The 26,796-nt window shown below is 37.3% G+C and overlaps 1 protein-coding gene across 3 annotated transcripts in view; it reads right to left on the reverse strand.

Annotated features, from left to right (window-relative positions):
- Positions 1-26,796, reverse strand: part of elf1 (E74-like ETS transcription factor 1) — a 243,781-nt gene that overhangs the window by 65,202 nt on the left and 151,783 nt on the right. For 2 of the 3 annotated variants that reach the window (XM_051935337.1, XM_051935336.1), the window contains exon 3: positions 5,817-5,914. The gene's annotated coding sequence lies outside the window, so the exon portion shown is untranslated. Of the gene's footprint in view, positions 1-5,816; positions 5,915-22,699; positions 22,852-26,796 lie in introns of those variants that run through there. The other variant, XM_028815927.2, reaches the window with a different exon arrangement.

Genomic DNA, 26,796 nt, shown 5'->3' on the forward strand with positions numbered 1-26,796 from the left:
CAAATTATGGCAGGGTCATAAAATTAATCACAGATGTGTCAGAAAGCTTGCTGTGAACATAATGGCTGGTGCAAATACACATTTATTAGAAACTGGCAAAACAGCTATTGTCAATGGACTAATGGCCTGCCTTTGCCCATTTTGTGAACCTGCTATTTCCATTAGAACAAGTGCCTATAATGCATGACAAGTGCAAATGTTAAAGCTCACAATTAGAAGGGACCACCAGCTCCTCACAATGTGCACTTGCCCACACTGGGATTAGATTTAATTATAAATTTAGGGTCTGCAACTAACCTAATATGCCTATTTATTGAGGAAAGCTGGAAAAGCTGGATAAAACACAGAATGAACATACTTACTTCAAACACTGGGAGTTGAATGCAGGCCTCAGAAGCTATGAAACCATAGCACTACTACATGACATCCGTTCAAATCTTTTTGTCACAAATCTACCACATTTATGAGGCATTATCCAACAGCAAAACTTTTCTATTGCATTTATTGTATTTTATGCCTTTTGAATTGTAAAACATATTAAATAAAAAATGAAAAAATGGAAACCTTGACAAAACCAGTTAGGTATTTTCAAATTATTTACAGTAGGGTAATTTACAATAAAAACAACTTTTTTTAAATGCTAAATTGCACTACATTTTAAATATGTTTCACTGATATACTGAATAAAGTGGTCCATCCACTCATTTCCTCAACCCACGTATGTCAGTACAAGGTCACAGACAGCTAGAGGCTCTCCCTGCAGTAAAACTCTCAAGGCAGGAATGACACCAGGAAAACACTCATGCCCTCACCAGACCAACATGAAATCACTAATAACCAAACACGAATGTGTTAGCTATGGGGGAAGAACCCATAATACTCAAAGAAGACTCAAAAAGAACATGCAATCTGCTTCCTGGCAATAACCACACCAGGAATTCAACCATGGTCCTTTAGCCCGTGAACCAGCAGTGACATTATGCCAAAGGGTAATCACTATCATTATGCTTCCTTCAGGGGTTGAGGAATCATTGTACTTGACATATCCTTACTTTCCCCAGGGTTCTTATATATTGGCTGCTGACCAGCTACATTCTGAAGGCTGCTTGTTCTGAAAGGCAACATATAACTAGAAGGAGGTGTGCCAAGGTACAGGATAGAGAGGCTGCACCATTACCTTTCTAGAAAAAGGCTATGGGCCACATTCACTTTGTTGAGACTGGCAAGGTATTTGTCCAATCTGCCCAAAATGAAATGACATATATTGCTGCTTTTCATCTTTAAATTTCATCAGCTCTATAACATCAACTCCAATTTGTCAGGTGACCTGGGCCTGCTTCATTATCAGGATATTTTTAGTTATTCTAGGGTCTTTTTAATGGGAGTCAGATAGCTTGGAGCAAGAAAAGCCACAAGTAGAATAAAAAACCATGGACTTCAAATCTGATAGGTATATAAGCAAGATGAGCAAGGCTTTTTTAAGTCTAGTTACAGAAAATAAAGGGAATCATTTCTCTGGTTTACTGCAGTATACTTTTTGGAATAAACAAAGATGGGATGGGAGCAACTATTATATCATGAAGGATTCATTCACAGAAGCATGAAGCAGGACCAAAACTCAAATGGCATTATGTTACATGTCTCCTGCATGTTGTCTATGGGCAAGGTTCAATTCATGTTGCAGTAAATTATAGTCTCAATTAGACAAAATAAGGGATGAAGGAGTATGCCACCATCAAAGATAAGGAAAACTGTGGGTGGGGAATTTACTCCTGAAAAAAAACAAAAAAAAAACAAATTCTTTTCTACATGGTGGTACGTTTTGCAGAAGTACCACTACAACTCATTCAACATAAGTTATAAAGCTTACTAAATGACGTAACTGTAAATAGACTGAAAGGGTACTAGTAGGACATCATTGGGCAGGGTAAAGTCCCACCACTTCCTGACTTCTTCTACTGGCATACAAAGGACTTTTCTTCTTGTCAGTGTGGTATACACGCTTTTGGATGTAGATTTTTTAAACGACTTTACACTGGCAAATTAAAATACTGGTGGTATCGTTGCTCTGGGAACTTCTTGACAGCAGGGTGTCCATCACACTATCTTTGTATAACACTTAATTTCATAAAAAGAAAATAAATACAACAGCATAGATGGTTATTATTTATATTTATTGAAAACAGCATACTTTTAAATGTAAGTAGGGATAGTTTCAAATAATATAGTTAGCAATTCATGGACACAGCTGATGACAAAACCTCATCCAGCCATTTAGGAACCAGGAAAATATTAGAAGCTCTTACGCCTGCGGTGCTTGCATTTAAAATGCAGGCTTACATGGAGCGTTCATTAACAAAGATTAAAAATGTGCAACTAAAAATAAGATGGTCTGAGCGGGACCAGCAAAAAAAGAATACTTTACAGACAAGCTTTCTTCTGCTTTGAACCTCATAAAAAGTTGTGCAGATAATATTTAAGGATTTCTCTTATCTTCATGTAGCACACCACTCTTTAATAGTGTAAGCAGGAAGAAAGCGAGAAAGAGAAAGAAAAAAGGTCCCCACAAACTGACCCGAGAATCTAGAACTTCAGGAAATGGAAGGGGGTTTCTGTCACTTCCTGTCTGTTAGACCACACTGACACTAAGTTCTCTCTTTTGTTGCTGTGACTTAAAGCAATGGAAACTCTCTTTCTCACTATATGAAATCTACCAAATTAACTCATTCCTACCAATCCTCTAAGCACAGAAATATTTAACTGCAAAGTGTGAAATTTGCTGTTGTTTTATTTTTTTTTTGAGTAAAGTTACAATATTATCTCTGAAACAACTACAGGCAGTAATCATTCTGTTGTAGGTGAAATTTATAAGAGTGAGGTAAAACTACTTACACTTTATGAAAAATCATATACCGATGAAACAGCAATTTCAAGTGCAAAGCAGATTTCCTTTATAACTTGTTTTCTGCACATGTTAGCACTTAAGAATACTTTCAACAGACTTCACAAGTTCACTGCACGTCTTACGTGCAAACAACAATCCCCTGCTTCTAAAAACTGTAACAATTGTACCACAACCTATTGACTTACCAGCTTCCCAAGTAACAGTCCAAAAGCGCTCAGGTCCTTGAAAAACATTCAAAAGCTGCTGGGTTACAATTTTTTTTTTTTCAAACTTAAAGTCCCGTAGAAAAATTTGAAAGGCAAAATGATTTATTTGTCAACTGAAACTGTTAAATGAAACGGTTTCAGTAAGTATTCAGTTCTCAACAGCTAATATTTATTAAGCAACTTTTTTATTTAGTGATTTTTTTAATAACAGCTCTGAATCGTTTAAATTAGGTGCTGCTAACTTTACACACCACTTAGGAGAGATTTTTGTAGAATCTTCTTCAAAGATTTGCTCCATTCAAATTTCTAGGATCATGTGTTTGCACATTTTCACATGAAGTCACAGATTTCTGATGTGGTTGAGGCTGAAACTTCAAGTAGGCCTTTCACAAACGCTTCTACCTTTAACTGTTGAGCCTCCTCATTGTTGCTTGGGATCACTGTCATGCTGACATATTAAAACCAAGATCCATTTTGAAAAAATCTTCCCCCACTGCTCCACCTGTTTTTCTTCCAGTTTAACTAATTGTCCATTTACTGCTGATAAGAGGCTCCTCCAGAACTGAGGTTCTCCTCATTGGTACAAAATCAACATTATCCAAAGCCGATAATCTTTCACTTGCTATTGATTAACTCTTTTGTTTCCCCTTCACCTTGGGTCAAGAGTCTGGGTGTCATCCTTGATAGTACTCTATCTTTCCAATCTCACATTAATAACATCACCCGGTCTGCTTACTTCCACCTACGTAATATTAATCGCATCTGCCCCTCTCTCACTCCCCATACCACTGCCATCCTTGTTCACTGTCTTTTTACTTCTCGTCTGGACTATTGCAATTCGCACCTCTTTGGTCTCTCTAATAAATATCTCCATAAGCTTCAGCTAGTCCAGAATTCTGCTGCTCGCATCATTACTCGATCCCCGTCTATTCACCATATTACTGTGGTCTTTCAGCAGCTTTATTGGCTCCCGATTAAGTCTTGAATTGATTTCAAAATTCTGTTGTTAACAGGCCATTCATAATCTCGCCCCTCCATATTTGTCCGACCTTCTTCATGTTGCTATTCCCTCCCGTAATCTTAGATCCTCTTCCTCTATTCATCTGACTGTCCCTCTCGCCCGTCTAACCACCACTGGGAACAGAGCATTCAGCTGTTCAGTTCACGGACAAATACGTTTCTCTTTAAAAATGTTTCTGAACAAAGCAGCTGCAATAAAAATACAAACTGGAATAACAGAATGTACCATTTTTATTCAGCAACATTGAAAACATACTGCCAAAATAAAATTTATTGGAGGAATAGATTTCACTCTTCATTGCCACGCTAATATTAAACATAAAATGAATTTGCTTGTTGCCTCACTGCACATTACTGTAAATGATTAGCAGGAAGATTACAGAAAACATGGTCAAAAAAAAAAATCTAAATTATATTAGAAGATGCAGAGGTGTTTTTCATAGTATGCAAATTTGTTCCCAGACACAACTACCGGGTCCTCTCCAGTTCAGCCTGTTCTTTAAACAGGTGTAACAAGTGAACAAATATATGTATGGCAAAACAGTCCAGTGCATTCAAGGACTTAGTTAACTGCTTTGAAGGTAGGAATATTTTTTATTTGTTTATTTACTTCATCAAAAACAGATTACATTTTCTTGTTTATTACATATTTTTGTAACAATGACTTGTTTATAAATAACAGTGATAATGTAATGTACAAGCATGTATTAGTAGAGTACATCAAATACAGATTTTTAAGACCATTTTATAATATCATTTAATTAAAATCTAAACACAAACAGACTTGTAGTGGCGGAAATAGTGTTCATTGGCACCAGATTTAACTCAAGAGATATAAACATTACATCAACTGATGTACTATTGTTAGTTGGGGAGGGTCTATAGCTAATTTTAGTTTTTATTTCTGGAAAATAAGGTTGCTGAAAGAAGTGGAGTGTTAAAATGAATGTTGAAGTCCAACTCTATAGACAAGTCAATAGCTTGAAATGTGGATTGGTTTTACCATCTGGAGCAGCTATTGAATGTGCAAAAGAGGAAAATATACAAGTTGAAATTACCTCTCCTAAAGTAAATTTTAAGGAGTAAATGAATCAGTAATTGTGACCATACAAAATGCTTCCCTGTTTTAAGAAAGATGATTATGAAAATTCACCAATAACTTTAAAATAAGAATTTTGAAATTCTAATCATTTGTACAGTGCACTCTGTGTAAGATATTGCCAAGAAAACTAAACTTTCCAGAGAAATGACTTCAAAGAAACAGTATACTAAACCTAAACAAAATGAAACCACTGGGAGTTGTTTCACGTGGCCAAACTGATAGACAGAACAATGTAACAGCAGCAGTAGGTGCTTTCTGATTTTATGCAAATGCATCTTGAAAACCCAACAGGAGTCAAAATCAATCTTGGCTGAGGTTCTTAGTTATCAGAGTTAAAAAGTAACACCCTGCACAGTGAAACTGACTAACAATACTGATGAAGCCCACACTGCTAACAACACCAAAAGTATTGATTTTGACAGGTTACTGCTAGAATAATTAAATCCAGACACCTATAAAGTAGGAAGCCATGCTAATATCCAAAACGTCAAAACAGCTTTGTAAGTAGGAAGTGAAAAGTTGACTGTCTTCTGCTTTTACACAAAGCCCTTTTACAATTACCTCAGTTAGTCTTTCTACTTACATAAAGCACTTTTTCAGAACATGAGATCTCAGTTCCTCAACAACCTGATAATCCTGTAAGCTTGAGTAGAAGGAGCTCCTCTGATATCAGCTTTCCTGCTGTAGGAAGACACAAAAAAGTTTTACGTTAATAAAGATAATATGAACACTTGTATTCTAATTACTTTGAATATTATTGATTTGGTTTGACACAGAGCATAAATGTAAACTAAGTTCTATTGATTTAATTCTTTTTTATTCATTCTCTCATTTATTTTAATATTACAATATTAACAGACAAAAATGACTCAGGTAATTAGGAGCTGTTCAATTTTTGAAAAGGACTATAAATTGCTCTTATTTGATGGTAAACATAACATATTATACGGTCTCTTCCTGAAACAAAAAAGCTTTCACTTTACTACACAGTAGGAGGGCGTTTAAATACATGCATGTATAAGCCCTTTAGTTACATCACTTGCTACATCACTTTTGCCATTTGTACGACTTACGATTTTACTGTTAGTTCAAGGACAGCTGTTAAATTGCCTAGTTATGTTACTTTTAGCATACTGTATAAAACTGAAATTGAGTGTCTTTCTTTGTGAAACAACCTAACAAGAACATTTTAATCAACAATATTGGCACCCAGATATGAAAAATAATTAAGACTAACTGCTTTGTTCCATTAATTAATTACATTTTTTAGCTATTTTATACTTTACATGAGTACATTTCATGTAGGGCTACATTTTTTACTTTTACCCCACTTATATTTTTAGGTGAAAGGGCACTTTGTATCATTACATTTTCCTGCAAGTACTTGTTACTCATTACATAGACCAAACTATTGAAAAATCATAAAACAGACCTATCAGGTGTGGTGTCAACTTAAGTTAAAGTTCATTGTTCCTCAGACACAATCAATTAAATCCTATGTATCATTCAAAGCTAAAAGAACAACAGCGCCTTCCACTGCTTATTTGAGGGCCATTTCTATGCTTTCCACTCACTGTTGAGACATGGAAATTGAATGTGTATTTTCCCCACGTCGTATTTAAAAACTGCACCTAAAGAAATTTCTGCTTTCAAGAATTCGCCTTCAAAATTAAAGAAGCAGGTTAAAGTAAGCGTTTTTTCCCTCTTCTTAACTTATCTTATATGGAGACCCTGAAGTCACAAAAAGCAGTTTTCGAGCATTGTGACACAACCAACTGGTATACATCTGGTTATGCTAGAGAGTTAATAATATGCCTTGAGTTTAAGTGTGGTTACTTCTGTAGATTACATGAGTGCTCGAGCGGGTAGCTTAAAGATAAAACTTGGTACCAAACTGAGCAAAGGAAACCACAGCTTTCTGAAGAGAATTCTTGTTTAAGATAAACAACAATTTTGAAATTGGTGTTTTAGTGTCTATCGCAATAATTGCCCTTCTCAAATCAATCTTTACTTCAGTTAAGTATAATAAAACCAATCTGTGTGGATTTTCACTCAGTTTCTTTATATAGTGTATCTGTTTGAGTGATAAGGTTAAGAGCTGATCACTTAATTTGTTTATTCTTTTTTTTGTATTTTATTTTATTATTAGTTTCTCTCGAGTAGGAGTGCCTTGTCTACTGTTGCCAGGTATCCCAATAGGGGAGACACTGCCTAAGTCATATCCACACTCACTGGTACTACACATATCATCACTGTGACACTGACTGCATTTATGTATGGATCAAACAGAAGAATGATTGCATTTGCATGATTCATTATTCTGTTTGCATTTCTGTAGCAAAAATATTACATGTCATGAAAAAATAAAATATGATATATGTATGGAGCTTTTTATACAAAGCCTTGCACCTTCTCATTATTATAAAATGTACTGTTACTTTTGGTACTTGAGTGCTTTTGGAAGTTAATACTTTTTACTTTACTTATGTATTTTTTTAATGAAATACTTTTTACTTCAGTGAAATTAAACATTTGACGTTGTATTTCGACTTTTACTCAAATAACACTGCTGAGTACTGTTTACCACTATAACAGCACCACAGCCAATGAGAGAACAGGCCTGAATTGTCCCTTAATCACTCCCACTTACTGTACAGGTACACCCTTTTGGGCAGTAAACAACTGCAGGAGCATATCACAGCAGGCTTCAGACTGACGGCAGCCATGCCCCTTTAAGAAATATACACACATACACTGGATACAGTTACTACAAGGATTTTCCAGAATTCTTCACTCTCAGTTGAGTCTTGCTTAGATAACCTACAGTCCAGTATAATAACAAAAATAAAGCACTACGATAATGCCTTCCCAGTGTCTAATGAATCATGCCTGTTTTATTGAGAAGACATGTACTCAGCATTTAAAAGTGGAGGTTGTACCTCTACAAATAAATATTATGATGTTATTTTAGATTTTAGATTAGTTTAGTTGGAGCATTTACAAATTAAAAGAAGCCATACACGATGATTGCAGGATATTACGGCTGAATGTAATGTCTGTTTGGCAGAACACAACTGGCACATCTCTGACAACTGATACTCTAAAATAACAATACAATACTTAAATGGGACAAGGAAGACCTAAACTGGGGCAGTGTAGCACTGTCAAAAAGACTTAAGAGAGACTGATACAGTCTAGAAGGAGGTACAAACAGTTGCAGTCAACCGAGAATGTCATGAGTGCTGCCCAGTATGCACAATACTTAGTAAGAACTTAGTCATGATTAATTAAAATGTGGCATGACACAATATGCTCAGTTCTGCTTAATTCAACTCAGGGCTATAGCAGCAATTAGTTTAAGGTAGGAACTGGCCCTTGAACAGGTGTCAGTAAGCTATGGGGCACATACACAAAGGCCCAACTTACACTTGTATGTCTTTTCCGAAATGAAAATGATTACATCTTGCCTGAAGAAGGGGCCTGAGTTGCCTCGAAAGCTTGCATATTGTAATCTTGTTAGTTAGCCAATAAAAGGTGTCATTTTGCTTGGCTTTTCCTGAAATGAAAAGAAAACCTGACTACCGGAAGGAGAATTTATGCACATGGGGTAAACATGCAGACTCTGCACAGGCAGCAACCAAGTGCAAAAAATCAAACCCCGATCACTTGATCTGCAAGGCAGATGGACTAACGACTGAATTACCTTGCAGTATCACTATAAACTGGAACCCTGTTCAGACCTTGCACTCAGTGCTGCTAAGATTGACGTCCGCCTTCCCTACAATGAATTGAATAAATGGAATAGAAAAAGAAATGGATGATATTGCTACATGAATCAGTCTGATTCTATGACTTTAATGGAATAAAATACAGTAATTCATGTTTTACTGATCTTTAATGTATGCAATATATTGAAACACTAGTAGAAGTAGATAAAAGAGTTTTAAAAAAGAAAATATATAAATAGATATATTGATATTAACATACTTCCAAAATAATGGGTATTCCCTAATGCACATTAAGATATTTCTATGGAGACAAATGTAGAAAAACAAGACATACACAGAAGGAGAATACTCACTTTCAATTCTCCTTCTAACAATATTACAATTCATATATTTATACACACATCTATTGAAGATACAGACATACAGAAAAACAAAACACACACTTAGGCATTACAGAAATAAAGGTTAAGCTTCGAAGAATAAAATACTAAGTTTGACCCTCTCAATTATGAGTAGACCTATATAGGTCTTAAGTAATTAGATTCAGAAAATATATGGATAGGTGACATCCATCCATCCATTATCCAACCCGCTATATCCTAACTACAGGGTCACGGGGTCTGCTGGAGCCAATCCCAGCCAACACAGGGCACAAGGCAGGAAACAAACCCAGAGCAGGGTGCCAGCCCACTGCAGATAGGTGACAAGGATATCTTCCAAATATCAAAACTGAACTATAGCCAAATGTGTCACTAACTGCATAAATACTGTTCCTTCTTTATTCTAACCTGTGCTGAAAATGGTCTTTCAATCACCACAACATTTACAGCTCTCTTCCATTCTGATTAATCCATCAGTCAGTTTTTCTTTTACACAATGCTTTCATAGCAAGTATCACCATAAAATTCATTAAAAGGAAATAATAAAAATACTTCATTTTTGTCTTAAAAAATACATAATATTGGTCATATAAATGCTGTTACCATTCAGGATTGTGTTGCAGGCACAGCCAAAAAATTATATTGTATGGAACTGACTCCCTGATCTACATTAGTATATTTGTTTTTATAAATGTTTTATTTTTTAATGCACACTTCAAAGTGATCTTAATAAAAAAAAAAAAACCTTCTTTATCTGGATTTGAGAAAATGCAGTCTCATTAGTTCATGTTTTATTCAGAATATTTGTCCAGGAACGCCAAGCATGAATTATTAAACCACAGTGTGTCTCCAAAAAATACTAAGCAGCACCTTGTTTCTTGGATGTGGCCATCAGTTTATTAACACAAACGGGATCAACCAACCTGCAAACCGAATGCAACATGGAAACTGGAAAGAGTGTGGCAGCCTGATGAAGAGCTATAGAAAGAGATTTCTTCTGTCACTTTCTTAAGTGAAATCCTGACGAAGTGTTTGACAGCTTTCTGACATTGCAGTTTGTTTAGCCTTTTGTGATTATTCCATGTTGTGTTACAGTTCAGTTCTAACTTGACATGGAAAACAAAGACAAATGAATGTTTCTGGCTTCCCCTTTTTCCTGGGCCTCCAAAATGGCTTTGTTTTGCATCAAGGTATCTGTTTGCTTCCATTTCATTCGTGTGTGGTGTAAACACTGCAGTCATGAAAGCCAGAATGTTTTATCTATATTAAAACAAAGGTGTTAGCCTGTTATGTTTTGAGGTGTCCATAATCAGGTTGGCTTTAATACAAAACAGCCAGCAGTAGTGTGAATGATCCGTTTCAGCTACTTTTCATTTTCCTGTCCTCAACAATCCAAAAAAGAACTGGGTCATGCAAGAAAGACAATGACACTACTTCCCTACCCAATATTTTAGAAAACAAATTCATTTTCAGCAGGTGGTATGGTGGCACACTCGTAGTGTTGCTGCCTCATAGTAAGGAGGCCAGGGTTCGTGTCCTAAGCCCACTCTGCATGGAGTTTGCATATCCTCTGCGTGAATTTCCTTCCAGGTGCTCTGGATTCCTCCAACACAGTCCAAAGACATGCAGGTAGGGTGAACTAGTGAGAATAAATTGGCGTATTTTCCCAGCAATGGACTGGTGCCATATTCAGGGACCGTTAATGCCTTGGGCCCTATGCTTGCTGGGATGGGCTCCAGCCCGACATTAAACTTCTTTGGATTAAGTAGGCTTGAGAACTGGTGTAGTATTGTTTTTCAGTATAGCAAGCAGAGTAAAATAGGAGTTGCAGTGTGTAATGTTATGATTACTTTGTCCAGTGCATATCTTTTCTACATAAATATAAATTTCTTTTCTTTCATGTACTAACAATAGCTTAATTTTTCCAAATGTGTTACAGCTAGGAGTTTCCAGTAGGCCATCCAAAGCTATGGTACACTTCTTGTTGCCAAAACAAATGTGTGCCTAAGACATTTCCAACATTATACTTTTAGAGCAAGACTTATTTTTAAATAATACTTTACATCTGAAAATATACCTTTTTTAAAAATTCTGATCATTCTCCTTACACCACTTTGCAGATACAGTAATACAGATAGTATTCACTTCTTGCACAATCTTGAGGGTCTATAACCATAACTACTACCTTTGCTCCATCTGCAACTTTTCTTGCCCGTCTTAAATTTAGAACTTCAAGTTTACATTCGAGAGGAACCAATTCAGGCCAACAACCTTACCAGTTAGCTAACAAGAAGCTGAGTCTATTTGTTCTTGTCACCTCTTCAGCCAATCCATCTACCTTTATTTGAAAGTGAGCCAAATCAGAAAACCCATCCCATCATATGCTAAATCCTAGTCACTATCTGGGTGGAGCTGACAACTTGAATGGTGCTGTTGAATAACAGAGACCTTGCTTGAATCCTTGATGATCTGCATATGTTCTGGTAAAACATTCATACATACATAACTGGTAAATATATGCACTAAAAAAATATAATTAATAACATTTTGCTACATGTTAAAATCTAACCTAAAGTTACTCTGTTTCTAAAATTTTATTCAACTGATGCTAACGTCTGTTTCTCATACTTTCTTAATATTGTAATTTCTTAATACTCTAATTTTACTCCTTTGACCTCCATTGCTATTAAAAAAAAGTTATAAAACATTACATGAAAAAATTCAGCAATGTTCATGATGTAAATCATTGCTTTGGGTAAAATGCTTCATTTAGTCTAAAGATCAAGTAGAAAGGGGATTTGCTGGGTAAATATTCGGGTTTGGTCTTAGTAACCAGTTAAACTGGCAATTCCTGTTGGATGAAAAAGCAAATAATAACACTGACCTTTTCAACATTTTTACACTAAATCACCCATTTTCTCCTTTACTATATATAATCCCTAGACGTTTAAATAGGTGGGCACTTCACTTTATCATCTTTACCCTCCATGTTCGTTTTACGCCCTTAATTTAAATTAGATTGGTATTCTGAAGATTTCCCAAGCTGACTGGAGGAAATCAGAGCTTTAAACTCAGCAGTGTTGCAAAAACAGTGAATCCCACATAATATGTAAAAAATTTGTAATGCCAGGGTACAACTGTGTGGAAAAACCAGGACCACTATGGGGCAAAAAAACATGTCAGGACGGATGATCAGAAACAAAACCTTTGAGCACATCAAAAATGGTAAAGGGGTCTTGGTGGCTCAGTATAAAGCTGAAAGCTACCTCTCAGGACAACAAAGGGCACAGAAAAACCAACAGACAGATATAGTAGAAAGCAGGCAACACTTGATTTGCTAAAGCTGCCTTCCTCTATCAGTGAGATACCAAGATCTCCACTGCGGGTTGGCAAGAGACCACAAAACCTCCAGGCTGAAAGGAGCAGGCCAAGAAAACTAGGGCCAAGCTGCTTATTTGTTAAAGAAAATGAGACCATGGAGGACTATTAAGATATGAAATGAAATCCAGGCCAGCAGGGGGAGCACCAGATGTCTCATAATTTGGGTCCGTGCTGCCAGGGAGATAAAGCAGGACGTATGGAGGCTGCATAAAAGATATGACCTATTAGAAGCTATGCTGGGCTCTGTGCTGTAAGGACACCAGAAGCACCTTGAGAGTTAGATTCTGCTGAACCTATAGTTAAAAAGGGCTTTCTCTGACTCAGGATGTAATTCCAAAGCATGACCTGGAAGTGACTCCAGTAAGGAAGTTAAAAGCTGCCTCACATTCAGGAATTAATACGTCTTGTGTGGACAAAGGCTCAATGGAAGGAGGCAGAGAGTGCAGAAACATGACAAAAGAGAGTATCCAGAAGAAGAAAATGCTTTGGTGTGATATCTAAAAGACTGACATGCTGGACAATTTACCTATGCAGGCAGTGTTTTTGTTTGTGTTCAATATCCTGGGTACTTGGTGAGATCTCTGTTTATCTTGTGAAACTGCCCCCTGTGTGTCTCATTTTAGAAGCAAACTGGCCATTCCTTGACAGAGTGCTATCCTCTATTATTTTGTATATGGAGTGACACCATGAGGGCACTGACAATCATTAATCAGTTGCATACAGATCAGTTTCATGGCCAAAAAATAAAATAAAATGGTAATAAGAATAGAACAATCTGATATGTTTTAACTTCTGTGTTTCAAGATTTATACCTTTAGAATTGACCTATAGGAAGGTTTACAGGTCGGCACCATCTATTTCATGCAACAAAAACATTAATGCCAAAAAAAATAAAAAAATAAAAATAAAAAGGATGGTTAAGGCCAGAGTAAGCGTAGTTGCTTTTCATGCAAGGTCCATTAAAGCACACCACAGAAAACTGTTGTTATTGCCCAAATCTAACAAGTGAAATATATTGCACTGTTGTTATAGAGAGCATGGTGCTCACCAGAACCTGCACTGTACCCATAATGACAAGAGAGTTGTGTATTGAGTCTATAACAGACAGACTTGCTTCTTGTAATCTGGATTTGCAAACAGAAAGCTGCAACTTCACATTCAATTGCTGAGTTAATAAGGGGCACCCTGAGCAAGTCAGTTGTCATGTCTGTGATGCAAATAACTGTACAAAAAAGTACCCGAACTTTTTAATGCCACAGATGAAACATTCTTCAAGCAATGCGCTGGTACACATCATCAGTGATGTTACCTAGGGTAAATGGGTATTTCAGCTCTTTGAACAACAGAATATTCTCGTCCAGACTGCCTAGTCGGAATTATGTTCCAGCAGGATTAGTCCACAGGTCATTGCTCATTATCCAGAACCATCTGGAAGCTTTCTCTTCAGCCTCAGCTCCTTGCTACCCCTATGATAATAAGCAAAGTGTAAGTTCTGCAGTGCAAGGTGACAAAAAAATCCTCTGCACCAGACTTCAATGGGGTCACATCATGCTCTGCATCCTTTTCTACAGCATTCCTGCTCAGCTGTGGTTGTGGATATGACCTTGCCCTGATGAAGATGACTAGTAACTTGCCTGGTCAGTGACTTTTCATGTTATTTACAGCTGTGTGCATAGATTCTGCTACCAGCTTTTAGACATGATTGTGCAGCAAGTGGCAGTGTCCTTCTGCCAGTGCTTTCGGGCAACTGTGGAGTAAATGAAACAGAAATTGGTCCAATGAAACAGGGTGAATGATGCAGTGTTATGATGGCAAGCACTGCTGCCTTACACATTCTGATTTCTGGTTTATAATCTAGGTCTGGCCTCCTTATGTGTGGAGTTCTCCCCATATTTACAGTTATGTGTGTTAGGATGATTTATGCCTCTAAATTATTCTGGTATGAGCGAGTATGGGAGTGTGTGTGCCTGCATCAGATTAGCATCCTTTCAATGGCTGGCTTCTGATTTGTGCACACCTCCCAAATGTAATTGTATTGGGGTGTATAAGTTCAGAAAATAAATTAATGTTAGGTGGCATATTTTTATCAATATTAAGATGCTTCAAAGATTATAGAAAAGGAAAGGCAAAGTTAAAGTTTAGCTTCTGCATATGGAGCGATTATGTCATGAGAAATCTCACATGCATCAGAGTGGGGAAGCTGCCTACATAAATACAGGGTTAGCCAAAAAGAAGTACCACATTTCAAACATTTATTCTACAAAAATGGTACAAGATAAAATAATTTTAATTACGACACAAGAAAGGGTTTATAAAATAGATTTTTTTTCACTGTGTTTTAAAAATGATGTCTTCAAGGTGGTGGCCATCATTAGTGATACTCTTTGAGACGCTTGTATAACTCTTTCGGGGAGTTTCAAGGGGAATATCGGCGATTTTGTGGTGAATAGCATCCTTGAGGGCCTCAAGGTTTTGAGGTTGGTGTGTGTATACCTTTGACTTGAGATAGCCCCACAAGAAGAAATTGCATGGAGCAAGATCAGGCGAACGTGAAGGTCACCCGACATCACTGCGTAAGGAGATAAGCTTCCCTGGAAACATCTCCCACAAAACTTGCATGGATATCTGCGCTGTAGGAGCTGTTGCTCCATCCTATTGAAACCAGGCATCCTCCACATCTGTTTCTTCCAGTTGGGCCGTAAAAAGTTATCTAACATTTCAATGTAACATTCTGAAGTGACGGTGACTGTTGCTCCACCCTCCTCAAAAAAGTAAGGGCCTACAATGCCAAATTCTGCAACATCGCACCAAACTGTAACATGCTCACGGTGCAGCGGTCTCTCATGAAGTTCACGAGGGTTCAGCCCAATAGTGAAAGTTTTGCTTATTATGCAACCATTCATTTGAAAATGAACAGTTTGCAGAATGTTTGCGCACAACTCTCTACGGCTCTCCCAGCCTCTCTCAGTGAGTTCCTGCAGTACCATCATTTTGTATGGATGGAAATATAGGTCCTCATGTAAAATGCTCCTCAAAGACATTTTGGAAATGCCTAAGGAGAAGAATGTTTGCATGCTGAAAGTCCAGAAGACTGTAAAATTGATGCTCTTACAGCTAAGATATTTTCAGGCGTTTGTACAGTCCGAGGATGGCCTGGAGATTTTCTGTTCAATGTTGTACCTGTCTGTCTAAATTTAGCCACCCAGTAAAGAATTGTTTTCCAATTTGGGACATCACCATTAGGAAGAATGCTGAAGTGCATCGCATAGTGATTATGGATTTGTTGTTTTAGAAGGGGGCGGCACGGTGGCGCAGTGGGTAGCGCTGCTGCCTCGCAGTTGGGTGATCTGGGGACCTGGGTTCGCTTCCCGGGTCCTCCCTGCGCGGAGTTTGCATGTTCTCCCCGTGTCTGCGTGGGTTTCCTCCGGGCGCTCCGGTTTCCTCCCACAGTCCAAAGACATGCAGGTTAGGTGGATTGGCGATTCTAAATTGGCCCTAGTGTGTGCTTGGTGTGTGGGTGTGTTTGTGTGTGTCCTGCGGTGGGTTGGCACCCTGCCCAGGATTGTTTCCTGCCTTGTGCCCTGTGTTGGCTGGGATTGGCTCCAGCAGACCCCCGTGACCCTGTGTTCGGATTCAGCGGGTTGGAAAATGGATGGATGGATGGATGTTTTAGAAGGACACTTTCACAGCGAAAGCGCGATGTGCACCGGACCAAGGTATGTTGCCGACTGAAAACTACAAGGGATCGCCTATCAAAGAACATTCCCTCCCCCCACCCCAAACCCACTCGGCTGCCTCTACCTTGTGCAATGACTTTGAGAAATGTGGTACTTCATTTTGGCTCACCCTATATAAGGTGGATAAAAAGGATTATCTGTCAGAGATTTCAAAGATCACTATGCCTGCAATTTTTGAGTACAACCAAACTCATCATGAGCCTGAAGGCATTCAGAAGGGAGTTTCAGTGTAAGAAAAAAAGTTAAACGGACTTGCTGTTTAAATACCTTCTATGCTTATTTCTTCAGAAGATCTAAGAAATTAATAGAGGTTGTGCACTGCTTTCAAGAATATTGCCCATTTGTTTCATGGTTTGCAAAATTTTTGCTCACCAGTCACTACTAATGCTTCCAGCTATTTTCACCAGTTTATTTTCCTGTCAGACTCAGCTAGTTTACAGTGATCTGATAAAGTGCTAATGCTACTTCATAGAGGATTGGTATTCAAATTAAAAATCCATAATAACAATAATTATACATTTTATTTATATAGTGCCGTACCCCCAAATTCACACAGTAAAACATACAGAGCAAGGTAGGAATGTTGGGCTTAAGGCCATTTGAATAAACTTTATCAAATAAAATGGGGCAGCCATGTGTTTAAACACCTAAAGCAACAGATAAAAAATTGTAGTGATGGCTTTAAAATGAGCTAGGAAATGAAGCGCATGAAAACTGTTGAGTTTCAGTAGTGTATTCACCAGCTGGATATTGGGAAAGAAAAGGGCGTGCACCAACTGGCCTTCAAAAAAACAAAGACAAAGCGATAAAAATGCTACTCTGCAGGTTTCAGGTTGTTCCTGACAAACAAGTAAGAGGCAGTTTATTGAAGAATGCCCCATTTAATCCTTCAAGCCAACAATTAGAGCAATGATGTAGTCAAAAACTTGATGATGCACCTAACAACTCCAAGAGTCATTGATTATAGCTATGATTATGAATTTAACAAAAGATCCGCTCCTCTCAAAGGTCCAAAGCCGCTCTTCTTCAACTTAAAGCACATTCAGATATCAGCAATCTAAATGACTCGCACACACCAACAAAATGGCTACTTCTGAAAGCTGCTGGTTGCTCGTGTCCCAAATACTGAAGTGCTAATGGAGGTGACTCTGCTCTGATATGCGACACTTTACTCTGAGCTACACAGTCAGCAAGTTGTAGCTTATTTGTCTAGTTTGAGGTTTAAGAGAGCCACAATAACTGTTTTTCAAAGAGATAATTTTTCTAAACATACTTGCTCTTGTTCACTTTATGAATACCTAAAACCATGAATGAAGATAAATTTTAATCACCTTGGTCACTGCTGAATCACTACCCAACTATCACAGCACAAATCTGAAAATGAATCAGCAAAAGATGCAATAAAGGGTCATACCAGACGCCAAAAAAGTAAAAATTCTTTCTTATCAGCGAAATAAAGACATTTTTTCAAGTGAGTTTAAAAAATCAGCTAAGGCACATAACAAATCAAGGTCACTGGAAAAAAGTCTGTTTCACGGAATTTGAAAATACATTCCCCTCCTCCTCATTCAACATTGTGGCATTTGAATCTCTCCATAACAAATAAATAATACAAGCAGATAAATAAGGGAAGACCAAATGCTTCATCATGAGTATGCTATTTGTAGGCCTGAGCTGTTGAACAGGGGAAGATAAAAGGCCAGTTAGGGAAACTTCTAGGACACACCAAAACCTACATCCTTCTGCTTATTTTTTTTAAATCATATATATATATATATATATATATATATATATATATATATATATATATATATATATATATATATATAAATGACTGAATCAGCCTAGCAATCAAAAAATTGGAGCAAACCAGATTAAAATTCATAAACAAAAAGGAGTGATAAACCAGCATCAAAATCTTTTGGAAGAAACTATTTGGGAAACTAGTTTAAATTTACTAAATATATTCCCTATGCCAAACAAAGCTTAGACAATTTCTCAACCTTACATAAAAAACACCATGACATCAATGTACATGCAATCACATGTAACCACGGCATCCAGTGTCAACACAGAACACATGTATAATGGGTTAAATGGAGAAAACAAATTGGTTTGACTTGAGTGACTACTGTTTTATTCAGGGCCGCTTACTGCCTTGCCTTTCACCTAATGGTGCCAGGATAGGCTTCAACTACTCATGATACTACACTTGTATTAAGCAAGATATGAAAATTAAAGTAAGTATTAAAGTATTTAAGTATTTCAAAATCAGTGGGTGAACATTAGTGAGACAAGGAATGATCCTGTTCAGGAAAGCAGCACAAATATTTGAAAAAATAACCTGTATTGTATAATTGTGTATCCAGAAACAGGTAGAGCTAAGCCGCTGTGCATCGTTGGACTAATATAAAAAATGTATTCCACATCTGGAAACCAAATCTGTTAGGCTGTGACTTTTTTTTCCTGAACCCACTTTCTTTCTAAAACTAATACAGGGATAAAAGCAGCTAGAACTTCAGCCATAACAAATTAGGAACCATTGGATATGGGAGTAAAATAGAGTATCAAGAGAAAACTTCTATGGATACAGAAAGGCCCCAGGCTTATATCTAAACCCACACACCAAAGTGCTGCACAGGCGTCTTTTCAATTATTCAATCATTTCCAAACTTACTTGTTCCGAAGCAGGGTTGTGCTGGAGGATGACAATATCAGTCCATCACAGGGCACACCCACACTCATCTATCAATTAGCTGAGAAGGCATGCCACTGAGATGTGGCAGGAAACCAGAGTACTCTGAGAAAGCCGACATAGCCATGAGGAAAACATACAGACTCCACACAGACAGGACTTAAACCATGTTTTGAAAACAGGACTAGCTGCCACGAACCAGGTTCCCATTTTATTACATATTAAATAATGTCTGTTTGTCTGACAAAACTTATACAAGTAAAAAAAATAAATAAAAATAACATATGTTTTCTTGAACTACTTAACCAAAACTGTAATTGAAATTCTTTAAATAACTTACCATACTTGGATTTATCTTTCCTTGGATAGATTACGTTGTCATTACACAAGACTTTCTGTTCAACCAATCTGTTTGCTATCAATGAGAACGATAGCATTCTCCGACAATAACAGTAGTCAGCTCCATGTCAGTGGGATTACCAAGCCCATTGCTAGCCTTATTATCAGAGATTTCTAGACTGACAAGAAGCAAGTGAGCATTTAAAGAACAACTATTAGGATTGGGGCAACACGGTGGCACAGTGGTAACGCTGCTGCCTTGCAGTAAGGAGACCTGGGTTCGCTCCCTGAGTAGAGTTTGCATGTTGCATGTTCTCCCCATGTCTGCGTGGGTTTCCTCCGGTGCTCTGGTTTCCTCCCACAGTCCAAAGACATGCAGGTTACGTGCATTGCCGATCCTAAATTGTCCCTAGTGTGTGCTTGGTGTGTGGGTGTGTGTGTGTGCGTGCCCTGCCTGGGATTTGTTCCTGCCTTGCGCCCTGTGTTGGCTGGGATTGGCTCCAGCAGACCCCCCGTGACCCTGTGTTAATATATAGCGGGTTGGACGATGACTGACTGACAATTAGGATTGGCAAGCTTATTGGGCTGAATGGCCTGTTCTTGCCATAGTTCTAATGTTCTAATATACAACAATGCTACAGTATTGGTTGCTGCTGTTAGACGAATTATCAGCCCTTTTTCAAGTGCATTGGAACTTAATAGTATTAAATTAAAATGCAAAAAATCAAATCTACTTGTATTTGATTTACTGTCTTGCTGTAGTGTATAGTGCTTCAAGTTACTTTTTCCAAGTACTGCATAATAGGAGAAATGGTATAGAAAGCAAAGACCTTCGCTTAGACTACTATTTATCGATCTTCTTAAAGATACTTGCTGCAAAATACAGCATTAACTATGGACCATAAATTATTGTAATTTACCAACAGGTCTTCATTTACATAGTGATTAGCATATCATAACAATGAAAGATTTTGAAATGAATGCACACAGGCATTATTGTTGTTAATTAAACTGCAGACAATAAACTTTCTAGTGGGCCCTGTAGGTACCTCCAGGTGCAGTTGCATGGGACTGATGATCGCCGATTACATCTGTTCAATGGAGTGATAACAAACAGACCAGGCATTGTGCTTCTTGGAGGTCGACAGTAGCTGTAGACTGGCTTGTCACTGAATAGGTCAACAAGAACAAGCTTATGCTATTCTGATGAACTGCATAAGCTTCTGGTAGAAAAACACCTGAGCAACACAACACTACTTTAGTGATCATTTAAAATATAAACCTCATACATGAGTGAAGATGGAGTTACTAAAGGGATGTGTCAGCATGTATTAATTATTCACACCAAAAAAAAGTTTCAAGACATAATGTTCCAGCTTTTTCATAATTTTCTATCCTTGAGAGAAGAAGTGTTATACCCACTGTTTTTAAGAAGTGTATGATATGCACACATAATGTATTACAATGTACAGTGGTGACCTAGATTTGAATTTCTGCAAGTTTTCTCCCATCAGGTAATAGTGTGAGTGAGAGCAGGTGTGTGCATTAGGACATCCTCTGACAGGCCATTGTCCAATCTGGAGCTACTTTCTGCATTTTCCATGCTACTCATGTACTTTGTGACACTGTAAGGGAGAAACTGCATTCAGAAAATAGCTGGAAGTGACAAAGTCATAAACTTAGTTGAGACGTCCGGTATGATTTATTTGAGTGTGATTATTGATAAGAAAATGTGGCCTACTAGCAATTACAGAAGGGAAAAAATAAGGAAAAAATATTTTTTGGTTAATCACTTTACTATAATTCACATCTTATTTGTATTGTAGTGCCTGAGCCAAGCAGGCATTTAAGAGACAAGATGTACCTGGTCTGCGGTGGGTTGGCACCCTGTCCAGGATTGGTTCCTGCCTTGTGCCCTGTGTTGGCTGGGATTGGCTCCAGCAGACCCCCGTGACCCTGTGTTCGGATTCAGCGGGTTGGAAAATGGATGGATGGATGGATGTACCTGGTTGAAATGTTTACAAACCAGCACCATTTTAAGAGTTGGCTCAAACAACAAATTAAATTTCCCTGCCCCCCTCCTTGGCTTGACAGCTCAATGGTTACAGCGTGCATTAGCCCTCTACCACAAAGCTTCTGCATTTCTCTTCTGAGAAAAAAAAAAAAAAAACTGTTCCTGTTTTTTTTTTTTTTTTTAAGTTCGACAAGAACTTTAAGTTTCAAAATAGGAAAGATAATTAAGCTGTGCTAGTTGAGAAATGCTGTGTTAGCTGTGCTGGTTTACTTTGAAGCCATCTTTGAAGTATGTGAACTACTGAAAGGTGTACGTGTTTAGAAAAGCAAACATGATAGTCTGTTCACGCACTTTAAGGAAACTTATAGCGGGAACAAAAAAGTGTCACTCAAAAAGATGAAGGGAGAAGTTCTATAAACCCCACAAAAAATACAACATGGTACAGCAACTTAACAGATGGAGAAGCTCACAGAACAACATTGTGGTATTTTAGCTTAATAAAGAATTGGGCTCACAAACGAAGACAGACATATTGAACCCAACCCAGAAACAGCCTAACCTGGCTCTGCAGAAGCAATCTGCCATTTTCTGAAGATACAAAACAGTACATACACACACAAAATACTGTAGTAGGTAATGGGTCAAGGTCCCCTCTTATATATACTTTATACTTTACTATAAGTAAAAATTCCTAATTCACAAAAATATATCACAGATTTAGGATTCCACGACTAGAAACATTTCACTAGTGTATTGCATTACAAGTAGTTGTAATTGTAGTTTTGTTACTTGGCACTGCAGCCTAATACTCTGCTAGTACTGCTTAAATTATTGAGGTTATATTCATGTTTATTGTACCCCATCACACATACATTTAAAATCCTGGTATTTTGGAAACAGGTATAGAAGCATATCAGAACTTAACACTACTTCGACTTAGCTACCACTCCCTCAATTTAAAATATTACAGTATTCAGTGATTCTGCTGCCTATCGTTTTACTTTACATATCTAGCAAGAAACTCTTGAAAAGACTAAACATATTACTAGATGAATAATCCCTATAAATAAGATTCTGCTCTAAATAATTATTGGTGTTGGAGTTTACAATGCATCGCAAACATTCGTCATGGGTTTCCAGGCTTGCAGATTGGAATGAAGCATAATAAATAAAATATCTTTAATTTACTCACAACAGTGCACAACAGCTTGGCCGCGTCATCTTTCCTCCTAGGGTCGCTACACTATGAAGAAACTGTAGGCACAGAGCAATGACAGGCCTTGTAACTTATAGCTGCCATCTTCAGAGCTTTTGAAAATAGCACAGGAAATTGCAGCAATGAAGCACAACTGCCTCACTGGACTAGCTGACTTCTTCACTGAAGGCGTTCTCAGTCGTGTTTGTATTTTTGGCAATGGTTTCTTTTTTCCCCTCAGTGCTTCAGTTCACCTTTTTTCATTATATTTAATGCATTACCAGTAAAAGATGTGTTTAAGTCAACAAAGTGCAAAGGCATCAAGGAAAAAATGACCCTGTATTAACCTTAGTACTATTATTTTTTCTTTTTGTACATTTTTACAGACGGAGTAGCACTCATATCCACACTACATATCACTGAATTTATATAATAGTCCTAGCATACTAAAGCTATTTATCCATCTGTCAAACCTGGCAGCAGAGAGTGCATTTTAGAAATGACACCCATTCAAAAACATCAACTGTTCTTTGGACTGATGTGAAATGTCTTTTAGATGTGGTAAATGAGTGAAGCCATTCCTGTACATATGTACAAGCATGCGGCTGTACGGTAGCTTCAGGTTTCTAAAAGAAATTAATAATATAAATAACTTATATCATACTGATGTAGCCTATACCATTTTTGTTTTATATGCCATGGTGCAAAGCAACAAAGATATTTACAGTACCTACACAATGATGAAATCAGTTGAAACACTGTTGCAGCGACCAACTTCCAGGCTTCATCACTGTACTTTCCTTCTTATGATCATGTAATAGAAAACCTTGGTTTAAATTATGGATGGTCAGATGGGAATATTGTAAATGGTAGATATTGAGGGTGGGGTGAAGCACCACACAAAATTGCAGTGTTAACTCTATCACTAAATGTTACTCAAAGTCATTTGACAATATACTGTAATTGCTACTGGCAAAAGCATCCTTCCCCTCATGTAATGTGACACGATGGCATATACCAACTGGATTCATAAACTTATCCAGTGTACACATAAATATTTCTATGTAAATTATCAAAGGAGATGTGACCTAGAAGAAAGTCTTTCCAAGAAAATAGAGCAGAGTGTTAATGAAATGTTTGTTCAGGTGGCAGGGGTTGAAAACACTAAATGGAAATCAAAGTCGAAGACAAGCAGGGGTCAAACAATTAACTTTTACTTAGATGGCAAACAAGAAATCGAAGTATACAGATTTAATTAGAGGCAGAACTAAACAAAAGTCTTTTAAAAATTCTTTTTGAAAAGGCTCTCAAACAGGTCATGTCTGATGCATTATCAATTAATGCATGTGCAGGATATTCCTGCAACAGTAATGTGTCCTTGGATGTGAAACTGGGCCTGAAACACAGCATCATGTCATCAAGGCAGTGATAACAAAAGAAGGAAACAAAACATTAAATTAATTTTCAAGAAATCAAATATTGGAAAATTCCCCAAAAGGATCTAACAGAACACTTAACTCACCAAGTATTCTGAGAGGAGAAATATAAATATGCATACAACAAAGACCTTGCTTTTTTAACAGAAAAAAACGTATTAATTACATCAGTTTCTTCACCAAGATGCACGAACTCTCAATGAGGAATAAGAAGAGTGGAAGCAAGAGTTGGCAAGGTGTATATATAAAAGACATCCATTGGTTTTGGCAGCCCCCAACACAACATGAGTGAGCAGATCTACAACAGCTACAAGCTAAATATCATCCAGTGCTGAAAATGAAGTACAAAGATTCCCCATACTGGATAAAAAGGTTTAAAATGTTTAACTTTTCTGAATGTAATTCCTTCCTAAACACTGCACTTTGAATAGTGTACCCAGCCCATGTTACCTGCCTTTATTATAAAAGTTTAACATGAAGATTCCCAATTTACTTTCTTTTTTTAGGAAGTAGTAATGTCAAAACTACATTCAGCACCATCACAGCCTCTAAACAATAGCTTCAGTAATCAATGCCAATTTCACACAGGAATGAAATATCTTAACAAAAATCTTTTTGAAAAGGGAAATTATTTTTCTGCACAAACACCATACAATAAACAGACCTGAGACTGCAGCATCATTAAGACAACTATGTGCAACTATGAATTGTACCATATACAAATGACAATAAATCTAAACTTGAATTTGGTCTTAAAGCTGCATCTGCATTTCAGCAATATTCCAGTATTGAACTGGAGTAAACCAAAAGAGACTCTATAAATAGATGATTGTAAGGTATATTCTTTCATTGAAACACAGTGAATCATGCCATAATGCATGTAGAGCAACATAGGCATAGACTATTTTAAGTATGGGAATACTAAACTGAGGAGGTTAGTTTAACATGAAAGGTGAGGGCCATACATGCACAAAATTGAGGCGATTCAGAAACATGAAAGACAATGTTCTATATGTGCTACTGGTTTGATATGTGTTACTATAGCCTTTTGTGGTTTCATGGTGTCACAGTGTTTACTGAGGCTATTTCAAAGCTCTTGAGACCTGAAAAACTGCCAAGTTTGCAGATTCGCCTCATTTTTTAGGGGGTTGTCTCTGTGATCTCTGCTCTTTGTTTAAATAGCTTAAATTAAGAATGCAAATCTACTTCTTTTGACTAAGCGTTGGTGTGCAAAGACGTGGAGAGGCACATAATTCAGGGCTGGTTCCTTCCTATGCTCCTAAGCTAGGCTCTGGGCACCCCAAGCTAGTACTGGAATTGGCAGATTTCAAAATGAAATGATAGCTAGAGACTATGTTTTGCTAGTGGCCCTGGATGGACTATGGTGAAACTGCCAAGGGTAAGTACAAGTAGGTACTTGTACAAGTAAGCAAGTACGGTCATTAGTCTAATATTACAGATCTTGGGCAGCAGCTGGCAACATCCATTTAAATAACACCTTTCAGCCACACCCAGGGGTGTCCATATTATAAAACTAATGAAGCTTAAGTTTTAGGGCTTCTAATTCTGTAGGGAACTCAGAAGTGACATTAGTCCACATTGCTTGAAAATTTTGGGTGTCTGCTGTATGAGAAGGGATTTTTTTTAAATGATAATATTAACAATATAGTACAATTCGATACAAAATAATAGTTAAAATAAAAATTAAAAGGTTATTAAAGTATTATGTAGGCTAGCTGTAAACAAAAATACGTTCCAATTAGATAGATAGATAGATAGATAGATAGATAGATAGATAGATAGATAGATAGATAGATAGATAGATAGATAGATAGATAGATCGATCTTTATTGTCATTGTCACTTTTACAAAGGAACAACGAAATTGAAGAAGGATTGAATTGAAAGGATTGAATTAATTAATTAAATTAAATTGAATTAAGGATTAAGGATGTTTTGTTCTATTTAATATAAAATGATTCTAAACAATTTAAAGCACTATTAACATTTATGACAGAAATTGAAATTTGTATTTAAATTATTTTATCATATTTCTTTGCTTGTGGAGATTGTAAAGTCAACATCTCTGTAACTTTTTTTGTAGTTAAATAATCTAATGCTATATTAAAATATATTAAATATAAAATACTATTACAAGAAATATTAACAATTTTGCCTACCTGTATGTATAATTAAAATACAGTAAAAATTAAAAGGTGTGATGGATGGCCGGCTAAATATTCCGGCCCACACCTCCAGGCTGCCAGGTGGAGCCCTCCCAACAGCATGGAGGTTCCCCGAATTCCAGCAGGGCCTTATGGACCTTGTAGTTTGTATACACATCCCCGCTGGATACCTTGGGGACCACCAGGAGTCGCTGTAGGGAGGCTGTCAGACTGTTATGTGCCCTATAACCCGGAAGTGCATTATGATCACATGACCAGAAGGAACGACGTGCTTCCGGGTTGAAGAAAAGGACTTTTACTCTGACCCGGAAGTAATGAGGACTTGTGGATTGGTGGACAGGAACCACTTCTGGGTCAGGGGGTATAAAAGGACTCTGGGAAAACCCAGACATTGAGCTGAGCTGGGAGGAAGGGTGGCGAAGTGTCTGGGAGAGGAGGAGTGTTTATTGTGCTTGATTATTGATATTTGTATT

Source organism: Erpetoichthys calabaricus, chromosome 12 (genome assembly GCF_900747795.2).
Source record: "Erpetoichthys calabaricus chromosome 12, fErpCal1.3, whole genome shotgun sequence".
NCBI classification, from domain to species: Eukaryota; Metazoa; Chordata; class Cladistia; order Polypteriformes; family Polypteridae; genus Erpetoichthys; species Erpetoichthys calabaricus.